The sequence below is a fragment of the Spodoptera frugiperda genome, chromosome 4 (assembly GCF_023101765.2).
Source record: "Spodoptera frugiperda isolate SF20-4 chromosome 4, AGI-APGP_CSIRO_Sfru_2.0, whole genome shotgun sequence".
Taxonomy (NCBI): domain Eukaryota; kingdom Metazoa; phylum Arthropoda; class Insecta; order Lepidoptera; family Noctuidae; genus Spodoptera; species Spodoptera frugiperda.
The window spans coordinates 11,267,357-11,278,543 of record NC_064215.1 but is presented as its reverse complement, the minus strand read 5'-3'; the positions used below and the strand labels follow the sequence as shown (position 1 = coordinate 11,278,543).

Here is an 11,187-nt window from a genome sequence, read left to right as displayed (position 1 = left end):
CTCACTAGTGTTGGGTATTGTGCGATAACACACATGTTTGTAGTTTTCATTGTTATTTCAATGCACCTATTGTTTTTAACTTCTTTATGGAATTCCGTGCACTTTAACATTTTTTAGAATTCCTAAAGTGCGATAATTTCGACATGGCAGTAATCAGTCAGTTATTTGTTAATGTTTTAATACTTTATAAGAAATTATTTTCCAAGGATTGTTATCTTACGTAAGTTTTAAAATCGAAAGTGTAGAAACCGCCAAAGATGTCGAATAGGCCTCCTCTACAAAAGAGAGGTTTGCCAGACTCCACGCTTAGCAGACTGGTTGAAAAACACAGATCAAAAGACATTGTTGCCTGGTATTTGGTTTAAATGCATCCCTAAGGGCGCACACACGTTTTCAAATTGTTTCCTTATCTCTACAACTCATATTATTATAATAATATTATACAAAATTACGTAAATCGGAGTAGGCGAAACAATTTACAATTAATGTTTACGGATTTTCCTGCCGTGCCCACATCGAAGCGGGATTACCCGTTAACAATAATAAATGCAAATAAATAAACACATATGCTGTGCCATCTCATCGTATTCGTCTTGCTAGCCATAATTTATTTTCATATATTTATTTCTACTAATATAGTAAAAATACCATTATATCCTAATCTTTATCACCATAAAATTAACTATTACATGGGTAATTAACCCGTAAACTTTTGTAATTAAGAATTAAAATCAATTAAATGAATACAACCACATTTTGAGAAAGGCCAAGACTCTATGTTAAATTATTTCAATACTCCCTAATTACATCCTTTACTTATCACCAATACCATACAATAATTGAAATAATCACCCAATAAAACATTTCCGAGAAAACACCCGGAACTGAATCGGAAGTGACCAAACGTAATGTCGATAAAACATCGATAAAAAAGCGACACTGTCGTCCCATCTCTCGGCGATGCACCGACTTGACCTCACTCGCTGCTAGTTGTGACACCCCCCGCGCGCACCGCGCCCCCCTCTACCCGCGCCCCGACAAACCGGCGCCAACCGTCAGGTATAACTTTTTCACTTTATTTTTACACTATCAGTTTAAAATAACTGTTATTTAATTGAGCTATTCATTATCGCGGTATGCGGTAACGTTAGTTCTCTATATTATTGTAAACACACTCTTTCCTGTTATTTTTATTGTATTAGTATATCAATGTGTCAAATGACCTTTTACCGCCTATTTGTGAGTTTACTTCTCACAAATCATTAAATGTTACTTCATGTTATGAAACATGTTTGTCCAAATAAATGCTAAATCATTTCTATGGCCGAAATTCATGTAATTACTTGTATGAGCCGAATTAGAGCGGTGTCGCGCGACGCGGCCCAGTTGTCCTGCCGACTCATTTCCAGCGGAGACATGAACGAAGCCACGTACGCACGCATACATTATTATTTACAAACAAACGCATAAACAAGGTAAATGATGCCAAAATTACGCAAAACAATGTCAAGGAAACCATTGATTTAAACGCGTGTCGTAAATATTATTATCATTGTGGAGCGACATGAGATCTTATGTCCAGATAACGATAAAGGTTTTAATTGCTTGAAGGACAATTGATAATTTAACCTAAAATGGTGTTAAAGAACGCTGTTTGATTGTAGAGTGGTTTTTATTATGGCTTGATTGAAGCTAATATGGAATGATCAAACCTTTTCATTCTGAGAGAACTTTTCAATATAAAGAATTTACGTGGGATTTTATTGAAAATAAAATAAGTGTACCTTGTCATTTATTTGCATCAAATGATAGAAAATTCTATCAAGCGAAGATAAAGAAATACACAGCAGAACTCGATAAAGCCAAAGAGTAACTTCAAAAGAATACAATAATCACTTTTGACCTCCAAACCTCCCCTAAGTTCAAGGTGAATGCTGAAACAAACGAGAATCCTATTTAAGGTACGTAACAGAGTAACTCAATAGACTCCCGACAGATACTTATCGCTATAAATACATTTCACCTTTAGACCTACTCAAGATTCTGGAAAAACTAATAAATGTTACGGATTTTTCGGTTGTTTGGCTATAAATGAGTGAGTACAATATTGATATTCTGTATTGAGTTGTGTGTTCTGGCTTAGTCACGAATAATGCGAGCCAAATTATAGGTAATACACGGTAAAGGAAATAAAAACAAGGATAGTAAAGTAATGCACCACTCGAATACTACGTTAATATCTAGAAACTGTGTAACTTTCCAAACACAATCCTTAAGCTAGGGATGCTTAAAACACTTCTTATCAAAAGAAACGACCTCCACTACATTTACAAAACAGCTCAACGGGTATTTTGATAATGCCGGAAAACCAAAAAGATCAACGGATTCAATTTTGCGGAAGCGGCAGTGCATGTTAATGCCTAAAGATACAAGAAGATTTAACCCCAAAACCAAATAATCCGTGAAGAAAATCCCAAATCTCACAGCTAAACCAACCAGGACACGATAATGTAATCCGATGTATTTGCTCTAGCAAATGTAAATAGCAAATCCGCTGACGTCCTTTGAATGCGCCTTCGAGTGGGGTGCCCTTCAATCCGCCCTTGACCCAAATTCACCCTACATCGTTTATCCGTTTATGTGACGCTTTAAAACTTTTAGAGAACTTTGTGGAACAATTTGTGTTGTATTTCATCTTTATTTATTGCAAAGTTTTTAAAGGATTTTCTTTTTACTTTATTTTCTTTGCTTTGATCATGTCTTATAGCAGACTGCCCTACCTTGTCCTTGGTTGGATTAGGTATTTAATTGGTCATTTAAAGTCTAAAATTCTGTGTAGCAATTCGGTTGTAATTTGAATGATTTTAGACTTGATATCTACATGTGTGCAAAATTATTCGTCACCAAATGAAATAAACGCTATAATGTACCATCCACATTTTTATTTCTTTTTTTTCTAAATTAATGTTGCTGCGAATCAGAGTTTCTGTAGTAGAATTATTATAATTATTGATGTTCGTGTTATCTACTCCTCTAATAGTTCTCCCTTATCTATATTATTGGAAGACTGCAATTGCATCAGAATCTTTGTCATATTCCTTTAACAAAACATTTGTCACGTCTTTATCTTCGAAATCAGTCTATTGGAACACCTTATCAGTTTTTCACAAAATCATAAGGATTACTTCGATTGTATGTAGATTTACACATTTATTTATGTTTTTTAATCTTCTTTACTTAAAACTTTTGAGTCAGTTGGTTCCTTGAATTCGATTCAGCACTTGTTTATGCTTGTTTTGATTTTAGTTTGAGATCATACTTATGATTACTTACTGCAGCATGCACTAATATGCAATTTGTATGACTTCATCATTACTATATTCTTTGGGAGTGCCATGACTAGTCATGATATAGCTCAAAGAACTTTATTTCTTAAATTAGCTCTAGTTTCTCGTTTTGATCCCTAATAATAAGCTCGTCTTCGTAAGTCACAAGCATAATCATGGTGGCATCTCACAGGATGAGTTATTTTATTCCAAAGCTGTGGTAAGATATCAGATATCTGTCTGTCTATTAATACTACACTGCCCTTTACTTTGCATCGCTATTTACGACAGGCACGGGTTAAAGCAACGGCCATTTTCTGCAATATTTGCATTCAGTCACGGGTCAGAAAGGACACGCTTTATAAAATGGAATAAAAAGCACTCAAGCTAGTCTTATGAATGTCTCACAAATAGGGGGCAAATCTAAAGATAAATTTAAAAGTCCAAAAATAAAAAGGTTTCAATAGGGCAGAGTAATAGCTAGACATAAAAATGGCACATGAAGTCCATTATAATCTGCCTAACATAGAAATCGATTATCTTCATGCTACCCAAGAGGCTATATAAGAGCGAGCAAAAACAACGTACATAAGAACGAAACTTTTACAAAAATACACGAGTACCTGCGAAGTCGCAGTTGACCGAAAGAAACGGCACGTTTTGAAACCTGTCTCAAATTATAGTCTCTCAGTTATTACATACAAGTTTAAATTCAAATTACGTCTTTTGAATGCAACGTCTTTTTTTTTCTTTGCTCATTCCAGAATGTTCTTTTGCACTCAAAGTTGTCTGCATAACGATTTGTGCAGATAAATAAAATATGCATTATTATTTTAATGCGCAATTTATTTATATCATGAGGTTATTAGGTTTTTACCTGTTTATGTTGTGTTTGGTGTTCTATTTTTATATTATTTATGTATTTTAATATTAATAGACAGAAATAGGATAGAATATCCACCAATATTATCATAAGGGTTTTTCCAACAGAGATGTGCTACGCTAACATACTGTGGATGCGTTTGGCTTCCACAAATCGTATTCATTGGTACACATAGCTTAGCACTGGTGGAAACGGATTCAACTAAGATATAATTTTATAGGGAAATGTGCCTTCTATTAATGTGTACTATGGATGTGTGTTGTGAATCTATGCTGGTGGTTTTCCTACTAATCATACATAGTATAATCGAGCTGCGTATTTTCTTAGCACAGCTAATTTGCAATGGTGCATCTTCATAGCACATCTTACACGGACCGCTACAAAGCTTAGTATCAGTGGAAACGGCCACATCATCATCATCAGCCGAGAGACGTCCACTGCTGAACAAAGGCCTCCCCCTTGGTCCTCCACGTAGAACGACAAGCCGCCACCTGCACCCACTGGCGCAGGATACGGCCACATAGTTTCACAATTTAATTATTATATTCTCGCAGTACAATTACATAGTACATCTCTAGTGGAAAAGCAACCCTAAACGGCATTAGAAACTTTATGTCGACCAAAAATTTTCGTCTGAAATACGGCCCTATATTTTAGCTTAAGTTATTCTGAGCAATTTAAATATAAAAATAAAACCACTTTCTTAAATAAATTCCTAAAGATTTATTACACTACACGACCGAATTCCTTAAAAAACATCACAAAGAAGAAAATCTGTATCGCAACAAAGACAAAATCAAACTCGTATTTGCTTTTCAACTTAATTGGATTTTCTTATAACAAAACTGCGAACAAATGGCATCAAGGCCAGTGATAATAAATATTTAAAGTTGCTGTACTTTGAATTTGCTCAGCCGTGAACACATGAACGACTATATAGAAGCACTTTTTCCTTTGTCTTGTTATGACAACTACTTTATATCGTCTGTAAAAGAAAATTGATATATTTGAAGTACTTACTATGTTAATATGAACGGGTCTGTTGCTATCGGGTGTCAGTCTGATGTAGGTACATTTTGGACTTTGTAGTTTTATTTGAACAATTGCTAGTAATTTGTTTACACTCTTTGTCTATGTTGCTTAAATTATTTGTTGAACTGATCATATTTTCTTTCTTATTATTTTGTTGCCTAGAGATCACTTCATTCTATTTTATTGTGGCTTTCTCAATGAGTCTGTGTGCTCCTTCTTTGGTCACATCTTCACTTCGCCGTTCTGGCAGTAAGCGGGTTGGTCGCCAAACACAGAATAATAATCAATGCTAAAAAAATAATCAAATTGCTGCATTGCTTTTTTATTCTAGACTTTAATTGTCATTGTAGTCTAAGCATTGTACTTACTATTCACACGTTCAAATACCGTTAGAATGCCATTGGTCTACGGGTGATTCATCAGAATCAAATGGTAAAGATTCTTAACTTCCTTCAACAATTTCCTCGCCCTCATTAATTCCATTCTGTTTATCTTCAAATCCCCATTTAAGTCTAATACAAAGTGACATAACCCTGCCATGCTATAGACAGTTTGTCGAACGGCTTTGACACTTAAACACGAAGGACTCAGCTGTATCACTGGTTCAATGTCCTTATAATCAATATTCAATGCAAATTAGACTTTAAGGGTTATGAACCTTAAGGATTATTTACAAACGAATATAAGCCTTCAAATCGTTTATTTAGAATTTAATCATCATAATTTTAACTAGCTTCTGCCACCAGCTTTGCTTGCATTCCCGTGAGTTAAAAAGTACCCTAAGTATTATTCCAGGCCATAACCTACCCCTGTTCTAAAGTTCATCCCGATCCTTTCAGTCGTTTTGATTTAACACATGAACTCACAAACGTTTCTATTTATAATATTGGTAAGATTCTTGGGTAGTTTTTTTTTTTGTTCTTTTCCTAATTTGTTCAAGATTGACTCATATTAATTAGAAAATAGGATCAATATTTAATTCGCTGAAGTCACCATTCATTTTTTATCTGATTACTCACTGAGAAACATATTGATGACTGAATACTTAAAAATAAAAAACTAAAACATAGAATAAAAGAATGCATATGTTCAGCAGTGGACGTCTTGTGACTGATATGTTGATGATGAAAATGATGAAGTGAAGAATAGAAGAAAATGGAATTTCCAATCCGTAATTCCACTTGGAAAACTTGCATGGAAAAACATGGGTAATACATGAATAATAAAGTGAATATGTAATGGATTTGAAGTGATCACTTATACCATGACGAATTTATCACCTCGTAGTATTGCATTTATTATAAATGATATGGAAAAACTTATGCATATATTAAAGAAACATTACCCACATAAACACCTGAATTATATCTATCAATTACTTATTGTGTATCGTTATGAGATATTTCACATTCACATTCACAACCTATAAGTGGCCATTGCTGGCCAAATGCCTCTTCTCACACGGAGAAGATTTGAACATTAATCGCCACGCTTGTTCAATGCGGGTTGTCAATGTCAAACTTATAATTACAAATAATTATAAACCTATGTTTCCTCACGTTTTCCTTCACCGTTTGTCAGTGGTGTCTTAATAATCTAAGAAAGTACATATGACTCGGAAAACGTCACATTGGTACTTGCCGTTTGTAGGTTAGGTTAGGGCGAACCCACACTCTCATACATGAGAAGCACGACATTTAAGAGATATTTAATTAGTTACAAATACGATTGCTGACCGACAAAGTCTATAGTTCGAACCACATGGCTACATACACTATACAGTCTGGGGTAAAGTGATGTTTAAAAAGATAAACATACCTACTAACATAGCAAATAATACATACTACATTCATCAATCAATCCACACCTCTACCTGCCCCTTCTCAGAAAAGAGGCATGACTTATTGTTATGAGGTGAATGGAACTGTAATGGACGTCACATTTTTGACACAAATGAGTCAGTCAGTGCATTAATCGAAGATAAAAACATTGTGACGCAAGAAGGTTACATTGTTCGGTATTGGAATGCGTAAAGTAATTTAGTAATGCAATATCATAACACACCTTTAACTCAATAAACCGTCAAAGTCCGTCAAACAACTTCCAATATAATGTAAAAAGAGTGATAATATCCCAGTTCTTGAGCAAGCCTAGAAAAGGGTACTCATTATGATCAGTTGTTTTTATTTGTGTAGTTGGACCTACACATGCCATATTAAAAATACAGACCTAATATGCTACAAAAATATCGAGATCAAAAAATTCGGTATCTTTCACGTGGCTCGTAGCTCCAGAAAAATAAACATATTTATAGGATTCAAGCGTAACTTATCTCAGAACTCGCCCTTGCGATCAACAAACCTTATTTCTACTGCGCAAATTCAACCGGAGGACTAAATATACTAACATTGATGAATTAAAATGATTCACCTCATTCAGCCGTTGCATTGTTACCCACGTCAGTACTTCCAATAGGATGTCCTACATCACCTACATGCCACCCGCACTACGTTATGTGAATCATAGACGATTGGCGTTTAGAAAACTAAGCCGATTGTGATTGGTTTATAATCGTCGCCTCGTTTTTTCTAAGCATTGTCTTGTTCAAAGTAAACATGCTCATGATCAGGTAATATTTTCTTCTTGACCTGGCTCTTTTCTATCATTATATCTTCATTCTTTTTCTAGTTTATACCTTTTATTGGATACATTTTAGATAGATCCTCTACTTATATGATCCACGCTTTGATATGACAGATATCATTCCCGTTATACTCTCCTTCTCATCACAGACCAGAATAAAGTTACTTTTGCCTCTCAGACCATTTACCATAGATCTCATAAGACCATAGAAATTACGTTTATACTGCCTCTGTTACAGATTTTAATATAAAACATAAAGATAAAATGTACTTACTACCTCCCACGCTGTGCCTCCAAATATGTTTCTCTCTGAAAACTCTTAAATTAAAAGGTTTTACCTTTAAAATATCTAGATACTTACATAACTTCCAAGGACAATAACAACATTGTGGTTTGTTTATTACAACATTTCTGTATGAAAATGTTACTCGAATAATTCCCCTTTTCCAGGTGTAAATTGTGAATTCTTTTCTTTGACGTCACACGCTGTGTCTCGAGTCTTGTGGTACATTAATTTTGTATAAACCACGTAGGTATTTTATGCTCTCCTGTTTTCCCGTTAGAATTAATATTCATTTTCTTATAAAGTCACGTAAGCAATAAAATTGTAGATATTGCAGTCGCTTTTGTAATTGTGAACTTTAAAAGAACTATAGGTTACCAGTACAGAATAATCATCACTTGTACTCACGATTTCACAAAGTTTCATCAGCATTACTACAAAGTAACTACATACTAAAGTTTTTATGACAACATGTTCATTCATCAGTACCAAATAAAACCCATACATACGTTAATGTAGATAAAAAAACCTACAAAAAACATTATTAGTCTCGTCTTTCGTCTCGTGACTTGCCCACAAAAACTTGAGAAGGCCACATGGGACATAACAAATTATAGAAAGGACCTTCAGAAAATAATAAGAGAACAACTTATCTATTTATCATAAATGTGCAAATATATGATGTACAATAAATCTTGTTATTTGAATATGAAATTCGAGTCCACATCCATTATCGTCTATTTTTCTTGAGAGCGTTCACCCGAACCAATTTATTAGTAAATTCGTTGCGTCCAATGAATATGTCTACTGAATTTAACACTTTAACTGCCAACGTTAAAATGGTGAAAGTCAAACCTCCACTAAAGTCAGGCACCGATGACAAACGTGGCGCTCTAAAGGTTAATATATATTTTCTTAATCGACATCAAGCAAATCAGCATTAATTTTGAAAATAAATGCTATGTTATAATCGATTTCATAATTATTTATCTGTCAAGTCAACAATTGATTGTTCTAAATTTAGCCAAAGTCGGTCATCAAAAGTTTAATAAATTGCAGCTCTGACATTGAGAAGGCGTTGGAAGCCACAGAATTGTGAAAACATACAAATTCCTTGATAATCTCATATCCATGTAATCTTGTAACACTGTCTCTTTTGTAAATTAACCTAATTTCTGAAACAAGTTAGTCCTGTATTATAGGATTACTATTGACCTTTCTTATTCTTGGTATTTTGCCAATTTCGTGGGTGTTTGTTTGTACCGTGTCTTGCTGAATGTTGTATTTTAAATATTTCTTCCTCTATCCGTAGTTCCTGCCACCACCATTTACCTTAGCATCTTGCCGTCAAATTATATAGAATTTTAAGACAAAGTAATAAGCTTTTCATCAACTTCTGTAACTGTCAAATGGTCATTTTATATTTTCGTTAGAAAGTAGACTAGAACCCCTAATTCCTTATTATCTATTGTTGTGTCAACTATTCTTTTGTTATAATTATCAGCTGTTACAGTTTCTTGGTCACATGTAGGAACAATGGCTTTAATCTATTTATTGTCCCACGGCACTGCGCCATCACTTCCGAGGTTCACATCGGAAGCGAAGTTGGCGACCTCACTGCACTACACTGACCTTCACACAACCAGAGCAAATATTTCTTGATCATTGTTTACTCATCTGATCACTCGTGATTCCCAACTCATTTAATTAATGCTAAAAGCTATAACGCGACTTCTTAATTTGGATCTTCTAAAATAATGTTGAATCATGTGATTGTTATTTTTATCAGGTCCTCGTAAAACCAGTGTTGCATTTTTGTTATTCTATATGATATTTATAACACAGCTGCATAAATTGTGTTATTTTATTGTACCACTCCTTTCAGTTCGCGTCTATCTTCGAATCAAAAACAAACTGGTGCTAACGTACCAGACACTTAGCTGCTACGTAACATAATTACCACATACCGACGTACACCCACATCGGTGCAAATGTTCACATGAATACCGACATTACATACCACTTGGCACGTACTTCATGCCATCGTAAATCGGCCGTGTTATACCGGCCAACCCACGTCTGAAAAATGGCCTACCTGCATTGCACACAAGGGTCTGTCAAAGTAATGAACCAATATACGTAATTTGTTGGCACTGTCCGGACATTGCCTCGACAGTTGCTAAGGGGACTTTGCCTCCAATATTTGAACTAATTTAAACATTGACCTACAGTAAACGTTTTCTAATGAGGTTGCGTATTTCGAAGGCCAAAGTACAGTGTAGCCGACGCAAGTTTTAATTAGCAATTATAAAATTGTTACCATTACACGATTCTAATCTTTACTTACAATGTTCGTGTGAAAACAATAAAGGGAATAATGTCACGTAAAAGTTTGATAATGAAAGTAAATCGTGAACAAATTATGTGGTAGAAATGTTTATATTATTTACACTTTAGTTAAGTTTGTATCAAACACGCACCATATAATCACGCAGAGGGCTTGAAAGGTTGAGATGGTAATAAAATTAAAGCACTTTACACAAACACGCTCTTCTTACTAAAAACATTCCAACTTTTGAATAGCTTAACTTTTCATTACATGCTATTACTTGAAAAAACAAGCATTTGCCCAATTCTAAAAAGAAGAATAAAAGAATATGCATGTGAACTCACAGCTCCGAATTTGATCCTTAATTAATGCAATAAAAAATGAAATTGTATCTCTTATCGATGAAGAAAAACAAATGTTCTCTATTAGCTACACATGATGAAGTCGAGAACATCGAAAGGTCGTTTGGATGAAATTTCAATGTTTTTTGTGACTACATATTTTCAATTTAGTAGTCTAGAATTTTCTACAGAGCCATTCTACCGACTAGAATATAGAGTAATGTTGATACAATTTTGATTCGTTTTGTTGGCTCATTATTTATCCATTTCGTATAATTTACTCAGTCTAGTTGTCTTTTATTTATGTTGTTAAGGATAATGATACAAGTACACATGCGTGAGTGTATACA

The 11,187-nt window shown here is 34.4% G+C and overlaps 1 protein-coding gene across 4 annotated transcripts in view; it reads left to right on the top strand.

Annotated features, from left to right (window-relative positions):
- Positions 1-11,187, top strand: part of LOC118272343 (pre-mRNA-splicing factor ATP-dependent RNA helicase PRP16) — a 114,888-nt gene that overhangs the window by 15,343 nt on the left and 88,358 nt on the right. Inside the window, exon 1 of one of the 4 annotated variants that reach the window (XM_035588748.2) lies at positions 929-1,059. The exons of the other annotated variants lie outside the window; for them this stretch is intronic. The gene's annotated coding sequence lies outside the window, so the exon portion shown is untranslated. Of the gene's footprint in view, positions 1-928; positions 1,060-11,187 lie in introns of those variants that run through there. 4 annotated transcript variants of the gene reach the window in all.